The sequence below is a fragment of the Rhinopithecus roxellana genome, chromosome 1 (genome assembly GCF_007565055.1).
Source record: "Rhinopithecus roxellana isolate Shanxi Qingling chromosome 1, ASM756505v1, whole genome shotgun sequence".
Taxonomy (NCBI): Eukaryota; Metazoa; Chordata; class Mammalia; order Primates; family Cercopithecidae; genus Rhinopithecus; species Rhinopithecus roxellana.
The window spans coordinates 105,889,521-105,909,040 of record NC_044549.1 but is presented as its reverse complement, the minus strand read 5'-3'; the positions used below and the strand labels follow the sequence as shown (position 1 = coordinate 105,909,040).

Sequence of the window (19,520 nt, the reverse complement as noted above, 5' to 3'; positions counted from 1 at the left end):
GAGTTGGATGGAGGGGACTGATTGACCAAGGTAAACTTCTAGAGCAGCTTTGCCTCCTGAAACGGAGTGAATGCACACAGCTTACCCGGGCCCTTTCCCCAAACACTGCTATTTTGGCAGTTTTGATGCAATTGCAGATGAGATTCCAGTTTAGGATGGGAGGTTTTAGACGTGCTGGTTGGGTGCCTCTGCTACCCTGTGCCACTGTCTGGTTTGATACAGCAGCAGCTCATGCCAGGACAGATTTCTTCATCTTAAAGGGACACTCTAAAGGAATAAGCTAAAGAGAAATTCCTCTTGGTAGTAATTTTTGAACTCTTAAATATTGATTTTTTTTTTTTTTTTTAAAGCACTGGGGTTAATGGTGAGGGCATTCTGTCTTTTGACAGCCTTTTCTGTAGGGCAGATCAGAGCAGTAATAGACTGAGAGATGTGTGGAAAAGAAACTTGCTTAAGGCAAGTAAGACCAAATTATATATTGAGACCAAAAGGCAGGAATATGTGTTGGATGAAAAATAGGACAAAATCATTAAAAAAGACATGTATCATTTGGACCTCGTGATACCTGCTCAGTCTCTACTCCTTATCTTTAGTGTAGATTGAGATGATTTAATGTCCTGATACAGGGACCTACAGAAACTTCAGATCTTTCACAAATGAAGGAAATCGTTTTATCCTCATGTTGACTTTATACAAAAATGTAAAGTAAGAACCAAAAGAATCAGAGAAGAAGCTCTTAGTGTGCTCAGCAACCCTCCCTTCCCTGCCCACTTCTCAGTTGATTCACTGCTTCTTACCAGTTCATGCTAGTCCATTAAAGATGAGAGATAGGCAACAGAAAAAATATCAAAAGATGAACAGGACTTCTGGATGATGATAACTGGATTACTGGATAAGCAGGCATTCTGGTGAGCCAGTTTGTGTAGGTGTCTGTTTGTGGAGCCCTGCTCATTGATGGTTACTTCTGATATTATCACTGAATTTCTGTAGTGAAAGTTGTCATTATGTTAACCTTGAGGCTTTAGGAATGTAAACAACGCTTCCTAAATTCTAGAGATCACATTTAAGAAAGATTTGTATATATAGCTAAACTTTTTAAAAAGGGATACTGTGGCTGGGCATGGCTCATGCCTGTAATACCAGCACTTTGGGAGGCCAATGCGGGTGGATCACCTGAGGTTAGGAGTTCAAGACCAGCCTGGCCAACATAGTGAAACCCCACCTCTACTAAAAATACAAAAATTAGCCAGCTGTGGTGGCAGGCACCTGTAATCCCAGCTACTTGGGAGGCTGAGGTAGGAGAACTGCTTGAACCTGGGAAGCAGAGGTTGCAGTGAGCTGAGCTCCTACCATTGCACTCCAGCCTGGGCTTCAGAGCAGAACTCTGTCTCAAAAAAAAAAAAAAAAAGAAAAAAAAAAAGGGAGGTTACTGTGTAATAGTGTAAGTCTTGAAATTTTCTCAGGTGAAACTTGGCCTTGTTTCACAAATCCAGATACATGAGAATGAAGTGGTCTGAAATGTTTTAGCCTACGTTGTCTGCTGTCACTTTGGAGTCTTTGGTAACATAATTAAAGAACATGGCAGAATGACATTTATGAGACCCAAAGACAGTTATTAAAATGTAGTGGGAGCGTTTTGTGGATTGCTTTCCTTCAACAATTTTTTTTTTTTTTTTTTGCAAAGTTAGAAAGAATGTCAATGCCGAAGATTCAATCTGATTTAAATAGTGAGTGCACTTGTCCCTTAGTGCAGTGTAATATCTTAGGATTGTGCGGCATGAAGTGTTCTCAAGTTGTCACATATTACATATAACCTCAGGGTTCTCTCTTTGGGCAGAATTTAATTGATACAAGGCTATGCAAAGCAATGATCACTCCAGAAATACGTTTATCTTAATAAAAGCAGGCTTAGTCAGCTCTGAGTTCGTTACTCATCTGTGTAATTATATACCGTGACCTATTTTCCTCTTGTATTAGACCACCTTCCATCATCCTAATTGTGAGCTATGATTCCTTCTCTGAAGGAAAGAATTACTCCTTTATAGCATGTTGATGAAATTAACAAAGCTCTTGATAATACTTGAGGAATTAAAAAAATTACCTTTTAAGATTTTTTTTGCATAATATGAGATCTCTTTTCAGTGAAGTTGTTTTGCCCAGTGAGTGTTTATCGTCTTGAAGTGGCCAAAGTGTTTTTTCATTAAAGATCCTGCATTACAGGAAACAAAAAAACCAAAGATTTAAGTGAGCACCAGACTTTTTATTGGGGAAATATATCTGTACTTGCTTCTTAAATTCAGCTTGTGTAATTGTGAAATATTCCAACATGTGCATTTGTTGTTTCACTGTACTTGCTATTTGTTGTCAATATGATCATTGATTATTGATTTATATGATTTATGATAATATGATTATTGATTTGGTTGCAGCCTCTTGTGGGAAACTTAAACTCTTTGAGAGCTTGGGCATGAAGTGGTTTTGGTTATTGGTTTATATTACCCCCCTTGGATAAGGGTGATCAAATCAGTTTATCCAGTGACTGAATATAGCAATTCATTTCAGCCAGGAAATCATAGGTCTAATTGCAGGTGGATTTTTTTTATTGTTTTGTTTTTAAAAAAACCTTTGTCTTATTGACCTTTTGGGCCAGATAATTATTTATTTTTGGGAGCTGTCCTCCACATTGTAAGATGTTTAGCAGCATTTCTGACTTCTGCCTACTAGATGCCAGTAACCCCCTGCCCAAGTTGCGGTAATCAAAAATATTTATAGACTTTGCCAAATGTCCTCTGAGGGACAAAATTGCCCTCATTTGATTACCACCAGTCTAATGAGACTAATGTGTGGACTTTGCAGAGATAACACCTGAAAGCCACATGGTCTGAAAGGAAGAGGATAGGTTTAGCAAAATGGTGGTAGGATTTGGTACTGCCTTAGTCTAGGTTTTCATATTTCTAAATTCTTTAAACCACTGAGTGCTCCCTAAACTTTAATGTGCATACACATTACCTGGGATCTTGCTAAAATGAGGACTGAGATTCCATTATGTCTGGAGTTTGGCATGTGATATGGTTTGGCTCTGTGTCCCCACCCAAATCTCATCTTGTAGCTCCCATAATACCCACATGTTGTGGGAGGGACCCAGTGGGAAATGATTGAATTATGGGGGTGGGTCTTTCCATGCTGTTTTGGTGATAGTGAATGGGTCTCATGAGATATGGTGGTTTTAAAAACAGGAATTGCCCTACACAAGCTCTCTTCTCTTGTCTGCTGCCATGTGAGACATGCCTTTCACCTTCCACCATGATTGTGAGGCCTCCCACCATGCGGAACTGTAAGTCCAGTAAACCTCTTTCCTTTGTAAACTGTCCTGTTTCTGATACATCCTTATCAGCAGTGTGAAAACAGACTAATACAGTAAATTGGTACCAGTAGAGTGGGATGTTGCTGAAAAGATACCTGAAAATGTGGAAGTGACTTTGGAACTGGGCAACAGGCAGAGATTGAAACAGTTTGGAGGGCTCAGAAGAAGACAGGAAAATGTGGGAAAGTTTGGAACTTCCTAGAGACTTGGTGAATGGCTTTGCCCAAAATGCTGATAGTGATATAGAGAATAAAGTCCAGGATGAGGTGGTTTCAGATGGAAATGAAGAACTTGTTGGGAACTGGACCAAAAGTGACTCTTACTATGTTTTAGCAAAGAGACTGGTGGCGTGTTTTGCCCTTACTCTAAAGATTTGTGGAACTTTGAACTTGAGGAAGATGATTTAGGGTATCTAGCTGAAGAAATTTCTAAGCAACAAAGCATTCAAGAGGTGATTTAGGTGCTGTTAAAAGCATTCAGTTTTATAAGGGAAGCAGAGTGTAAAAGTTCAGAAAAGTTGTAGCCTGACAATGCAATAGAAAGAAAATCCCATTTTCTGAGGAGAAATTCAAGCCAGCTGCAGAAATTTGCATAAGCAAGGAGGAACTGAACGTTAATCCTCAAGAAAATGGGGAAAATGTATACAGGGCATGTCAGAGGTCTTCACAGCAAGCCCTAGAGGCCATCACAGGCCTAGAGGCCTAGAAGGAAAAAGTGGTTTTGTGGGCCCCAGCCCAGGGTGTCTGTGCTATGTGCAGCCTGGGGAATTGGTGCCCTGCATCCCAGCCACTCTAGTGTGGCTGAAAGGGGCCAATGTAGAGCTCGGGCCATGGCTTCAGAGTGTGCAAGCGTCAAGCCTTGGCAGCTTCTACGTGGTGTTGAGCCTGCGAGTGCACAGAAGTCAAGAACTGGGGTTTGGGAACCTCTGCCTAGATTTCAGAAGATGTGTGGAAATGCCTGGATGTCCAGGCAAAAGTTTACTGCAGAGGCAGGGCTCTCATGGAGAACCTGTGCTAGGGCAGTGTGGAAGGGAAATGTGGGGTTGGAGCCCCCACACAGAGTCCCTACTGGGACACCATCTAATGGAGCTGTGAGAGGAGGGCCACCTTCCTCCAGAACGGTAGATCCACTGACAGCTTGTACTGTTGGCCTGGAAAAGCTGCAGACTCTCAACGCCAGCCTGTGAAACAGCCAGGAGGGAGGCTGTACCCTGCAAAGCCACAAGGGTGGAGCTGCCCAAGACCATGGGAACCCACCTCTTGCGTTGCGTGTCCTGGGTGTGAGACATGGAGTCAAAGGAGATCATTTTGGAACTTCAGGATTTGACTGCCCTGCTGGATTTTGGACTTGGATGGGGCCTGTAGCCCCTTTGTTTCGGCCAGTTCCTCCCATTTGGAATGGCTGTATTTACCCAATGCCTCTACCGCATTTTATCTAGGAAGTAACGAACTTGCTTTAGATTTTACAGGCTTATAGGCGGAAGGGACTTGCCTTGTCTGGGATGAGACTCTGGACTGGACTTTTGAGTTAATGCTGAAATGAATTGAGACTTTGGGGGACTGTTGGAAGACATGATTGGTTTTGAAATGTGAAGATATGAGATTTGGGAGGGGCCAGGGGTGGAATTACATGGTTTGGCTCTGTGTCCCCACCCAAATCTCATCTTGTGGGTCCCATAATTTCCACGTGTTGTAGGAGGGACTTGGTGGTAGATGATTGAATTATGGGAGTAGGTCTTTCTGTGCTGTTCTTATGATAGCAGATGGGTCTCATGCGATCTGATGGTTTTAAAAGCAGGAGTTGCCCTGCACAAGCTCTCTTCTCTTGTCTCCCACCATGTGAGATGTGCCTTTCACCTTCTACCATGTTTGTGATGCCTCCTCAGCCATGTGAAACTGTAAGTCCAGTAAACCTCTTTCTTTTGTAAATTGCCCATTCTCAAGTATATCTTTATCAGTAGTGTGAAAATGGACTAATAAATCATGATATGCTGCTGGTCCATGTACCACTCTTTGAATTAGCATCATTTTTTTCCCCCCAGATCCTGTGCCCAGGAGACATTTAATAAATGGTGATGAGGGTGAAATATTTTTGTTGTAGTTGGGACTTTAGACAAGAAAAATTATATTCCAAGTAGGCCTGAAATCTAGGATCTTTGCCCAAGTTTATTCATTATATTTCATCATAATCTTCGCATCTTTATGGTCTCTTGGAAACGTAAATTGGTATTTTATACCTGTTTGAGAGATGGTGGTGGTGATCATCTTATATTTACTTAGAATGTTCCTAAAAGGTCATGAGGTTCTCGTTGGAAAGAAAGAGATTAAGTTCTGCATGGAATAATAATCTCAGTGGCCTAGAGCAGTACGGAACATGTGCTAGTTGTAAATGATATATTCTAACTTCACAACATTGAGGCTTTTATTAAAAAGTCCAAAAAAAAAAAAAAAAAAAAAGACAGATGTCCAGTGAGATTGCAGAAAAAAGAGAACACTTTTATACTCTTGGTGGGATTGTAAATTAGTTCAGTCCCTATTGAAAGCAGTGTAGAGATTTCTCAAAGAACTAAACATAAAATTACCATTTCACCCAGCAATCTCATTACTAGGTATATACCCAAAGAAAAACAAATTATTTTACCAAAAAGACACCTTTACTCACATGTTTATTGTAGTACTATTCACAATAGCAAAGGCATAGAATCAACCTAGGTGCCTATCAATGGTGGATTGGGTAAAGAAAATACATATACACCATGGAATACTATGCAGCTATACAAAAGAAACCATGTCCTTTGCAGCAACATGGATGTAGCTAGAGGCCATTATCCTAAGTGAATTAACACAGAAACAGAAAACCAAATACCACATATTTTCACTTACAAGTGGGAACTAAACGTTGGATACACATGGACACAAAGGTGGGAACAGTAGACACTGGTGACTCCGAAGAGCAGGGAGTAGGAAGCAGGGAAATGGTGGAAAAACTTACTCTTGGGTTTTGTGTTCACTACTTGGGTGATGGGTTCACTAGAAGCCCGAAAGCTCAGTGTCACACAGTATACCCAAGTAACAAACTAGCACATGTAACTGCTGAATCTAAAAGAAAAAAAGAAAAGAACATTGCCTACTCATGGGGAGGGAAGTAGGAGCAAGTCCAGCCTCCTTACTCCCAACCAAATACCACGTGTTTTAACCTACAAGTGGAAGCTTATAAGTGGTAGGGTGTTTGGACTTTGCTGTATCTGTGATATTTTATTTCTTAAATTCTGAATCAAATATGCATAATATTACTGCCTATTAACACTGGTGACTGGTACATTGGTGTTACCAACATTAGTGTCTGCATTTCTGTTTTTGTATATTTAAATTATTTCGTAATTAGGGATAGAAATATCTATGTAGAATGGATTGCCTTCAAATAATGCTTTTATCGGTACCCACTTATGACATGCATTTTTCTTCCTCTACTTTTTTCAGTTCTTATAAAGGTACAACTTTGGTATTTTTTTTTTCCTTCCTTTCAGTCCAGACGTCAAAAGCTTTAATACACGGTGCTCCGAACCTTTTTCTATGAGATAAATACCTGTTTTCTAGCTGATTCTGTATGAATAGAAAATAGTGTAGATGTGTGTAATCATTTATACATTTTTAAACTTACTGAAGCCATTTTCTTGCTGCTTTAATCTCTCGTGCCCTAATGTTTAACACTTTTTTTTTTTTTGGTATCAATGTGATCTCCTATGTGGTTTTCATAGTATTTATGTGTTGTGTATTTATAGTCGTGTTATTACATTTTATGTTACTAAAATAACGTACAAATAACTGTTCTCATCCATGTTCCGCATTCCTGTGGCACTCTTGTCCCTGCCCTCTCTAGGCTCAATCAGGGAGAATCTCACTTTCTCCTTCACCCAGAGGAAGGAACTCTCCCACCCCCTATCTTTTTTCATCATTGAGAGCATTTGATGTTTGACACTCACCACATTTCTCGGAAGCTGTCAGGGACCTAATTTCTAAGTCTGTTATTGTTTTCTCAGGTATCCTATTTCCTGACCTCTTTGCAGCATTTGATATCACTGATTTCCCCTTGTTGAAATCTGCTGTTTATAAAGTACATGTAACTTTTGGCACCTGTTTACCCCTGATATTTCTTCCTTTGCTAAGGTCTTTTGTTCATTTGCTTACTAAAGCCATCAGGACATGCTTGCCATGCCCTATGGAAACACATCAGGGAACTCTCAGGAAGATTCCAGTCTAGGGGGAGGCTTGACAGAGGGACACTTCAAGGTGTGACACGGGGCCATTATTGAAGGAGGAAGCACCGGAATAGAGTGAGCACATATCTAGTTTCAGAAATGGTGGCATCAAGGCAGCCTTCCTGGAGCATGTGATAATGAAGATTGACAAATGAGTTGACTTTAGCTAGGCAAAGAATAAAAGGGAAGGAGTTTTGGGATGAGAGGGCTATAGGAACAGGCATCAAGACTGACATGAGATGCTGTCACAGTGGGGGAAAATGGATGGCCTAAGCTCTTGGGTGACATGATGGAACCTTGCCAATGAGTAAACCTTTACTACCATTTTACAAATGAGGAGACTGATGCTTAAAATGGTTAAGTGATTCATCAAAGGGCACCTAACACATAGCCAGATAGTATTCAAACTGATGTCTGCTTGACTCCAAGCCAGGGCTCCCCTGCTCCTGAGAGAATGTGGGGGCAGCATGTTTTATATGAATGTGATCCTTTACACAGGCCCTTCAACATTTTGCTAGAGCCCCATCTTGAGGAGTCAGCCAGTATTTTTTTTTTTTTTTTCAGGAAAGGAATGTGCATGTATGTGTGTATGTTTGAGAGTATATGTGTTATTTTTGTTTTTGATCTGAGTTTTAAGGTTTTGCATGATGTGGATGCCTTCAGTTTCTTCAGTTATCTTCCAGATACTGCAGCATAGAGAACCTCCTTTTTATTTGCCAGTTTCTAAATGTTTAAAATGAGTTTCTGATTTTTTGACTCAGTTTTCTATCTCTTGCGCTGATATCCAAAGAGAGATATAGAGTTGGACTATCGTGAATGGTGATTACAACAGGTAACATTAAGCTATAAATGGTGGAAACTCTTCTGCAGGGAGAAACCCAGATCTGCTGCATGTGGTTTGGATGCCACATGCAGATCCCCTGGGGCACCTGGCACAAGGAGAGCGTTGCTTGCTGCTGTTTGTCACCTTCAGCCAGTTTTCTCTGGCAGTTGATGTGAACTCAAGATCAGGCCATTAATCCTCCCTCCTGCTGCTATGACCCATCTACTTTACTTTCAGTTAGAATCCAGGTCAGTGACCAACATGTGTTAATGTAACTTAAAATTGGCCGAATAGTGTGGCCACATACTTCAGTGAGGAACTGTGCTAAGTTTTCACATTAGAAATATCTGAATATTCTTCTTAGGCTGAATTGCAGATACCCAAGAACATCCTCTTCCACCAAAGCATAAACGCTACCCTCTCTTGATTCCCTCTTGATCTTCCTATTCACAGTCTTTACAACTCATGAAGATAAAAGAAATCTGAATTTCTGCTACGAACAGATCCAGCTGTTGATTATGTGAGAGAATGGGGGCGGGGGGCGGATTAGGATGGATTATAAACTGATACTGTCCAAATGTAGTCTTGACTTTGTATTCTAACTGCTTCCCTCAAAACACTTTTAGCATAGCTTGTGGCAGAGTGCAAGTCTAGCATATTTGGCATGTCTAAGAACTCCAATCTGTCTTCACTTTGTGATTATGCAAATGGATCACAGGAGCTGCCAGTGGAGGATGAGGTGTGGCATAGGCACCTCATGACCTCTGATGGATACACAGACATGCAGTTTTCCTGAATGCCAAACTGGGGGCCAGGAAAATGGCCACCCACTATTGGCCTTTACTCTAGGGACTGCATCTTGGTAGTCAGAATGGACTTGTAATTTTTTGCCTATAATGATTGGAATGGTCCAGGGTTTCTCAGCTTTGGCACTGTTGACTTTTTTTTTGGGTTTCGTTTCTTTGTGGGTGGGCTGTCTTCTGCATGGTTGGATGTTTAGCTGCATGCCTGGGCTGTATCCACTAGGTGGCAGTAGAACCCCATGATTTGTGCAACCAGCCATCTGTCCCCAGACATTTCTAAATTTCATTGAGAACCACTGGAATGGCCTCTTAATGGTAGGTATATTTCAGATTATTTTGACACAGGACCAGAATTTAGCTTTCTTGTTGGGATTAGACCTTAACTGTAATTGAATAACTCATCAGCAATAAGTAATCCATATGCTAAGTTCTAGGAATGTGAAGTGGGCTTTATTTACTGCTCTGTTGCAATAGTGGACAGAGGACAGACAGTGCAACATAATGATTACATGCATGCTTGTGGGATGCAATAGGCCTTGGCTACATGTATGGCTTAGTTTCTTAAAAACTAGGATATTGCGATAATTACTAACTGCCTTTGTGTATCAGTTTTTACATGTCTAAAATGAGGGGTAAGTAGTAGCTACGTCAGTTACCTCTAGGGTTCCTGTTCCTATAAGAATCAAATACCTGGTGTGAGGCAGGGTCTGACTCAGTGGGAACATTGTGCATACAGGGAGTGACTCAGCTGATAACAGAATAAACAAATGCCTTTGGGACCCAGTCTCCTAGTCCTTCTCCCAGGTCAGGCTCCTGACAGTTTCCCCTGCTTCTTTCAGTTTAAGTTGACACTCTTCTACACTGAAATGCAGGGCTGCAGGAGGCACAGTAGACCCTTTGCAGAGTGCTCTGAGCTTCCTCCCGTATGTGGCCCAGCAGTGCTTGCACAAGGGACAAATTGGGAGAGGTTTTGCTTCTGATGACCCCTCTGTTCTAGTCAGAGGAAGTGGCCCTCAGTAACAGAGCGTATGTATGAAATCCAGAGTGTTTCAGTTCTAATTTACCAGTCCATGCACAATGCTAATCTTTCATGAGAGTGGCACAAAGCTCTGCATAACTCCTTGCTTCAAGGTTTTGGGAACCAGTTCCTTTTTATCCTGGAACTAGGTTGAGCTGCCTGATTAACTGAATTTTTTCCAGCCTGTTCTTCTGCAGCATTGTTTTGGAATATGTGGTGCTATTCCCTGGGGCCAGGCAAGGAAATGAATTCATGACCTCTTTTCGCCTCACTGAGATGGTGTTTGCATTTCTCAGGCAAGCAGTACTCAGACCTGCAGATCCTGGGGCTGTGAGACCATTAGTGGTTATCCTTTGCTGTGAAGATGGAGACAGATTTCCATGTGTGAGAAAACAACATCTTTAACTGCTTAGCTGAATATCAACCACTTGTATGTTTGTTCAAGATACAGGCTTATATAGCTGAAGGAAAAGAATATAAATATCCAGAATTTTAAGTGGGAGTAGAAATACTGTACAGAAGTGGTTCCCATATACTCTCTAGCCCAAAGTGTTGTATGTTTCCTCCCTGTTTTGTGTATTAATCCCTGTTAGAGGGTTCTTTGATTTTAATAAAACATACTCTGGTAATAACTTATAAATTCAGCAATTTTTTTTTTTTTTTTTTTTGAGATGGAGTCTTGCTCTGTTGCTCAGGCTGGAGTGCAGTTTTGTGATCTCTGCTCACTGCAACCTCGCTTCCCGGGTTCAAGCCATTCTCCCGCCTCTGCCTCCCGAATAGCTGGGACTACAGGTGCCCACCACCACACCCGGCTGATTTTTGTTTTTGCATTTTTAGTAGTGACAGGGTTTCACCGTGTTAGCCAGGATGGTCTCGATCTCCTGACCTTGTGATCCACCAGCCTTGGCCTCCCAAAGTGCTGGGATTACAGGTGTGAGCCACCGCGCCTGGCCGGGATCTGTTCTTGAATATGCATGTCTATTTTAGAACATTCCCTTTGTGATATTTCACCTTTCCAATGGATTTCAATAGGAGTAAGTCAAGTACAGTGTAAGAAAATGGTCTTATGTCTTACCCTGCCCCAGGGGTGCTGTTAGATGCCATTTCATTATTGCCTCAGATATAATATCTGTATGTAAAAAAATTCTGATAACAAACACTCCTTTGTATTTATACTGTACTCTACACTTTGATGCTCATTGACATCTTGGACTGTGTAAAATGTGCCAGGACTAGTTTTTACTGCATGCTTTTTTTATTTTTTATTTTTTTAAATGCAGCTTTACATCCACTTTCTTCTAATCTTTCTTTGAACTCTCTCTATGTGTTACTGCTTTTCTCTTTTGTATTTTCAGCATCTCTTTCTGTCTGGGGGCTACTTCCCTTCAAACTTTAAACCTGCTCAAAGTCCTTAATAAAACAAAGTAAAAAAAAATCTGTATGTCCAGAAATCATGACACCCCAATAGCTGTAAACTTGCTCAAGCCATTTTTAAATAACAAAAATAAAACCCCCCTGCCAGTGCAGAAGTAGTGACTTCCCAGTGTCAGTGAGCTCATCTTGTTTTAGATTCTCACTAGCCACTGAAAGGAACCAGGGCTCCTTAAGAGAAATTACTGATTTCAGATCAGGTACAGGAAAAGTATAAGGTGAGTTGTGACATCTTTTGGTCAGAAAGCAAGGAAATGCTCAGACCAACGAGGAAATGCTAAAAAAGGACACTGAAACCTACTTGAGGGCACTCCTAGATCTGGGACAGTTTGGACATCAATGAGAATGATAGCAACAGGTGAAAATACATTGAAAACCAAAACAAATTCAGGAGTTTGTGGTGCTATTAAAAGTACAGATTACAAAAAGGTAGGATGCAAATGAGAAAGCTCTTGTTTTCAGAAGAATGCTGAGTAATAAAGGTAGAAGAAGGGTAGAATTTAGGACATCACCATTTTGCAACCTCAGTGTGATAACTGATTCAGGCAATAATCTTCAATTGTGGCCAGAAACCACTGGGTGAATGGGTGTGGGAGAATAGTATCTTCCAGTCTGAAACATACTCCTTCATCATTTAGAGCAATAAAAAGTATACCTCTGAAGCAGAGAGATCTGGTGGTCACTGAGTGATCCAATTTACCAAAAATGAGATAATCTGACATTGTGTGCCTCCTGATATGATGTAATTAGATGTATACAACATACTTTTGTAATAAACTGTATCAAAAATCTTCAATGAGCAATCAGACATATTTAGAATATGAAACATTTGATAAAGCAACCAGCCTAGACTTCTTGAAAAAAAAAATCAATGCCACAAGAAACAAACACGGTGGGCCAGAAGGGGACAGTTGTAGATTAAGAGAGGCCAAAGAGAAGTAACACCATGAATGAGTGGTGATTGTTGACTGGGGGGGCATAGCCATACAAATTGTTTTGAGACAGTTGTATAAATCTGAATACAGATTCTAGATTAGGTGATATTACTGAATAATAATCTTCCCAGAAATGTTGATGGTGTGGTTAAGTGAGAGAGTATTTGGAGATGCATATTGAAGTATTTAGAAGGGAAGGGTCATGATTACCTGTAACTTATTTTCAAAGTGCTCCAGTACCAGAAAACAAAGTGTTATGTTTGTATGCGTATATAAACTTGTGTATTCATAGACTTTTTTGCTGATATATGCATGCCTATATGCATATATACATGTATACACACACACACGTTTGTGTGTGTATTGGTTTTGAGGGAAGGGTCCTGTGCTCAGTGCCTGACAGGTAACAAATGCCTAATAACAGTGTCCTGGGTGTCTCTGCTATTTTTCTTACCTTCCCTTCTTACTTTCTTGTGCCCATCTTTAAAACTGATGCTTCTTGTTCTATTCTTGGCCATTTTCTTTTCTCTTTCTATATACTCTTCTATGCCAAAGTATTCTTTATTTAAAACATTGTTTGTAGCTCTTTGAGCAATCACAGCGTTGCTTTTCACAATGGTTGAACTCATTTATACTCCCACCCATGTGTAGAAGTGTTCTCTTTTCTCTGCAACCTTGCCAGCATCTGTTATTTTTTGACTTTTTAGTAATAGCCATTCTGATTGGTGTGAAAACAGAACTACCATTTGACCCAGCAATTCCGTTGCTGGGTATAAACCCAGAGGAAGAGAAATCATCCTACCATTAAGACGCATGCACATGAATGTTCATTTCAGCACTATTTCACAATAGCAAAGACATGGAATCAACCTAAGTGCCCATCAGTGACAGATTGGATAAAGAAAATGTGGCACATATATGTCATGGAATACTATGCAGCCATAAAAAAGAATGAGATCATGTCTTTTGTGGCAATATGGATGGAGCTGGACACCATTATCCTTAGCAAACTAACAAAGGAACAGAAAACCAAATACCACTTGTTTTCACTTATAAGTGAGAGCTAAATCGTGAGAACTCATGGACACAAAGGGGACAGTAGACACTGAGGCCTACTTGAGGGTGGAGGGTGTGAGGAGGGAGAGGAGCAGAAAAGATAACTATTGGATACTAGACTTAGTACCTGGTAAAAAAATCTGCAACAAATCCCTGTGGGATGAATTTACCTATATAACCTGCACAGGTACCCTTGAAATTAAAAGTTTAAAAAAAATTTTTTTTTAATATTGTTTAAAATAATCATCTAGAAAACAAAATTTTCTTTTCACCTTTCAGATATTCTTCTAACACCTATTACCAGACAGTGTTTGTGCTATTGGTGACAAAGCAATGAGAAACACCAAGATTGTCCCTGCCCTCTTGGAGCTCAGAGCCTGGTATTCTGGCATCTGGGCAGCCCCATTTCTTTCCCCTCCTCCTCTGAACATCTCTGGTTTCTGCAGATCTGGGTCATTTGCAGCGCTGGATGTTGACAAGCCCGGCTGCCTCACCTCCACAGGGTCGCACTCTTATGCCCTCTGAGTTTAGTCATGCCTCACCTTGAACTACGCTGCCTTGTCATCTCTTATTCTCATCACATTCTGTAACAATAGCTACCATTCATTTTGAGTTTCGTGTTTTACCAGACACAGACAGTGTTAAATGCTTTTAAAAAGTCTTTCTTTTCAATGGAATGTTTGATACTTTGAAAAGACTCTATGTAGTATAAGTTAAAGCACAACAAAAAGAACATAGCACTGGGCAGGGCATGGTGGCTCACACCTGTAATCCCAGCACTTTGAGAGGCCGAGGCTGGCGGATCACCTGAGGTCAGGAGTTCGAGATCAGCCTGACCAATATGGAGAAACTCCATCTCTACTAAAAATACAAAATTATCCGGGCATGGTGGCGGGTGCCTGTAATCCCAGCTACTCGGGAGGCTGAGGCAGGAGAATCGTTTGAACCCGGGAGGCGGAGGTTGCAGTGAGTTGAGATCACACCAATGCACTCAACCCTAGGCAACAAGAGCGAAACTCCATCTCAAAAAAAAAACAAAACAAAAACGGAAACAAAAACGACAAAAACACAGCACTGACTTGAGAGCGGGAGTCCCACAGGCACTCTTGGATCATTCCTGTTTCTCCTCTGGCATCTTTTAAAACTAATGATTTTAATCCATATGCACATACAGTCCTTTGTAAAAATTGTTCACGCTATATATAATCTTTTAGGACTTTAAAAACGTAATGCTGAGCAGAGAAATAAAGTCTCACTTTGGAAAGGGAATTTGAAATATTTGGTGAGGATGAACATTCACTCACCCTGTAGCTGAGCATTATAACTTTTAGGTGTACGCCCTAGAAAACTCCTGCGGATGCATGCCAGGAAGCGTGTCCAAGAGCGCTCATAGAAGTACTGTTTATCATGGTGAAAATATGGAAATAACCCAGATGATTATTGACAGGAGAATGGGTACAAAACCCATTATTTGCCTAGTGAAATTTTATGCAGCAGTGAAACTGAATTAACTACAGTTAGTAACTTTTAAAGCTTCAAGTGGTCCTAGAAGTAATCCTGTTTTATATTTAAGGATAATAAAGCCTAGGGAGCTTGAATAAATTGTCTGTCTAGGTATTGCAAATAGTATGTTGTACAGCTGAAATTTGAGTCGAGGTCATTGCCAGTTTACAGCCTTAATCAATGGAAAATATTGCATCCTATTGAAAGTATTTGTTTTTACTACCTTGTCTGTTTTACTGTGTTGGAGGAGAGCTTTGTATTTTCACTTAAACCCAGCAAATGGTTCACAGTAGGTGCTGTATGAACTTTCTGATGAATGACCAAAAATATCCTTATTTTACACAGGAAGAAAGATGAAGGGAGCTTAATGGGTTGGGTAAGTTCCCAGATATGGTAATCAGAGCCCCTACAATTGGGACCCAACCCTTTGAAGCCTCAGTGACTGTCATATCCAACCTGTATGTTCTTAACTTGGTTGCATGCCTCTCTTCTAGTAAATGGCTGGGAGAAGCCTGGCAGAAGTGAAGCCCATATAATGTGGACTGTCATTAACCGTGCTCTCAAGTTCCTTAGCGGGGAGTCACCATCGCTCTCCTGGTGGGTAGCAGAAGCCTATCCTCAGCTGTATGACTCTTTTACCTATAATAAGAGTCTGTCCAGCCTGCAGCAGCAAAAGTTCCCGTGAACTTTCTTATATCTCTTCTATTTCTAACCACGTCATGGATGTGGTTAACTTGTAAAAAAAGTTCAGGTGTGTTTTTTTGTATGCGGTGGAGGTTGTGAAGACAGCAGGGTAGCAGACACCTAGTGCCTTTGGCAAACAAACCAATATTCCTTGTAGATGTAGATTATTAAGCTACTTAGGTATTTTGGTCCAGTGGAACAAAAATTCAAAATAAAAAGTAAAAGCTTGACCTACCCACTTGAGCTTTTTGGTCATCTAATGCCTGGCAGAACTCTGAGCAGGTACATGTTTTCCTCAGTCTCATTACATTGTGAAAGGTTTCTGGACCTTTGTAAACTGATGGGGGCAGGACCCTGCAAGCATGACCAGCTGAGTTTTGTCAAGCTCTGCATAAGAATAGCAGGAATGTTCAGGTGAATTTGAATATTCCCTATAGTGGGGTTGAGGTTTGATTCTGAAAATATCTAAAAGCAACTCATGGCCTGGCATGGTGGCTCACACTTGTAATCTCAACACTTTGGGAGGCAGAGGTGGGCAGATCAGGAGGTCAGGAGATCAAGACCGTCCTGTCCAATATGGTGAAACCCTGTCTCTACTAAAAATATAAAAATTAGCTGGGCGTGGTGATGCATGCCTGTAGTCCCAGCTACTCGGGAGGCTGAGGCAGGAGAATTCCTTGAACCGGGGAGGCGGAGGTTGCAGTGAGCTGAGATCGCGCCACTGCACTCCAGCCTGGTGACACAGAGCGGGACTCTGTCTCAAAAAAAAAAAAAAAAAAAAAAAAAAAAACAGAAAATAAGTAAAAGCAACTTCACTTTGGCAGAGGTCCTTCGAGCTGGCTTCTGCCTGTGATTGTTTGTCTCTGGTACCTTTGTGTGGCTGCCACATGCAGATCTCTGTTAAAATGTCACCTTTTCAGCAAGGCCTTTCCTGTTCATAGCAACTAACATTCCCCTATGTGGCATTCTCTAGCCTCTTACCATGTTTGTTTTCTCCTTGTCTCCCTTTGTTGTTTAAAATATTAGGCTGAGGCCAGGCGTGGTGGCTCAAGCCTGTAATCCCAGCACTTTGGGAGGCCGAGGCGGGCGAATCACGAGGTCAGGAGATCGAGACCATCCTGGCTAACACGGTGAAACCCCGTCTCTACTAAAAATACAAAAAACTAGCTGGGCGAGGTGGCGGGCGCCTGTAGTCCCAGCTACTCGGGAGGCTGAGGCAGGAGAATGGCGTAAACCTAGGAGGCGGAGCTTGCAGTGAGCCGAGATCGCACCACTGCACTCCAGCCTGGGTGACAGAGCAAGACTCCGTCTCAAAAAAAAAAAAAAAAAAAAAAAAAAAAAAAAAAAAAATTAGGCTGGTGCAAAAGTAATCGTGGTTTTTGTGATTACTTTCAATGGCAAAAACTGCAATTACTTTTGCACCAACCTAATATTTTTTTAACTTACTCTCCTCTCCCCCTATTCTTACATACCGCCCTTCTTAAAGGTAAGCTTTGCCAGACCAGAATTTATTTTTCTTAACGGCAAAATTAGGAAGTCCCAGAATGGAGTCTGCCCTACAGTTAGAAGCTCAGTGAATATTTATGGAATTTCAGAATGAACTTACTCATACAACTTTGGTCAAATGAAGGATTTCTTTAACTGTCAAATGATGAGTTTGTTCAGCACTTCTAGAGTTTTAAGATGTACTTTTATATTTTGAACTATCACTTCAATGTGCATAATAGATTAACATATACAGACATCCTTTTAAATCTCTGAATCATAGAATTAGAATAATCATAATTCTTGATACATGACACATTCTTGTTATGCAGCATGCAAGCAAGGATGACTTTTTACAGATTTGTTTTGTTATTCTTAATGATGTTAATAATCTCCTTCAGACTCAATAACCAAAATGAAAGCCGAGACCTTGACAATAAGCAGCTGCTCTTGTCTGAATGGTCTGTCCTCCCACCGCCATGCCATCTCTCTGGATACTTTTATTCCACATTACTTGAATCCTGTGTTCTTCAGTCTTTCACTTTCCTGTTTTATATGTTTTTGTAACATCTATATGTATTCCTAAAAGTGTGTGTATGTATGAAGTTATGATTTCAAAACTTTATGTAATCTGTTAATGATTTTTCTATATATTTTACTGACATCAATAAAGTTCGATTTCATATATATCATACACATTATCCATGTTATTAAGTATTGCTATAATTAATTTTGTTTTGATCAGTGTCTAGCATTCTGCTGTGTGACCATATCATAGTTAATTCAGTTTCTTGTATTTGGGGTATTTCCAGGTTTTTGCTGTTGTGAGTCATGCCGAGATGTATATCTTTGTTGCCTATTGATGGATATTTGAAAATTTCTCGTGGATATAAACCTAGGTATTAAATTGCTGAGTCATAGACAATATGAACGTCAAACTTCAGGAAGTGATGCCAAACTTTTTTTTCTTTTGAGACGGAATCTCACTCTGTTGCCCAGGCTGGAGTGCAGTAGCTCAGTCTCGGCTCACTGCAACCTCCGTTTCCCAGATTCAAGTGATTTTCCCGCCTCAGCCTCCCGAGTAGCTGGGACTACAGGTGTGCACTACCATGCCCAGCTAATTTTTTGTATTTTTAGTAGAGATGGGGTTTCACCGTATTGGCCAGACTGATCTTGAACACCTGACCTTGTGATCCACTCGCCTCAGCCTCCCAAAGTACTGGGATTACAGGTGTGAGCCACCACGCCTGGCTTTTTTTTTTTCTTTTTTTTGAGATGGAGTCTTGGTCTTCTTGCCAAACTGGAGTGTGGTGTGGCACGATCTCGGCTTACTGCAACCTCCACCTCCTGGGTTCAAGCTATTCTCCTGCCTCAGCCTCCCAAGTAGCTGGGACTACAGGTGCTCACCACCATGCCCGGCTAATTTTTTGTATTTTTAGTAGAGATAGGGTTTCACCATGTTGACCAGGCTGGTCTCAAACTCCTGACTTCAGGTGATCTGCCCGCCTTGGCCTCCCAAAGTGCTGGGATTACAGGTGTGAGCCACTATGCCTGGCTGCCAGACTGTTTTCCAAAGAAGTTACGCTAGTTTATATTCCTACCAGTGATGTGTAGTGATCCTGTGGATATCAATCCTCTCTAACATTTTATCTTTTCAGATTAAAAAATTTTTTCTTATGAAATGTTATCACATTGTGATCTTCATTTGTACAGTGATCTCAAATGATATGGGCATCTCTTCATATGATCATTGGCTATTTCTATGAAATGTCTAGTCATATATTTTGCTTATTTTTCTGTTGTTTATGCTGTTATTGATTTGTAGGACTTCTTTGAATATCGTTGATATTTTGTTTGGTATCTCTACTATAAATAGGCTTTCTAGATTGTGACTTGCTGTTTTCACTTTTAAAGTTGTATTTCAAGAAACAAAATTTACCAGTTTTAAGGATCAAATTATCATTTTTTTTTTCTTTTCTAACTAGTGCTTTTTGTATCTTAAAATTTTCTGGCTGGGCACGGTGGCCCAAGCCTGTAATCCCAGCACTTTGGGAGGCCGAGACAGGCGGATCACGAGGTCAGGAGATCAAGACCATCCCGGCTAACATGGTGAAACCCCGTCTCTACTGAAAAATACAAAAAACTAGCTGGGCGAGGTGG

At 40.8% G+C, this 19,520-nt stretch overlaps 1 protein-coding gene across 3 annotated transcripts in view; it reads right to left on the bottom strand.

The window, feature by feature from the left end:
• P2RY14 (purinergic receptor P2Y14) overlaps positions 1–19,520 on the bottom strand; it is a 62,576-nt gene that overhangs the window by 5,137 nt on the left and 37,919 nt on the right. The window contains exons 2-3 of one of the 3 annotated variants that reach the window (XM_030928732.1): positions 2,102–2,209; positions 798–984 (exon numbers count right to left, since the gene is read on the bottom strand). The exons of 1 other annotated variant lie outside the window; for it this stretch is intronic. The gene's annotated coding sequence lies outside the window, so the exon portion shown is untranslated. The remainder of the gene's footprint in view (positions 1–797; positions 985–2,101; positions 2,210–19,520) is intronic. One more of the 3 variants, XM_030928730.1, reaches the window with a different exon arrangement.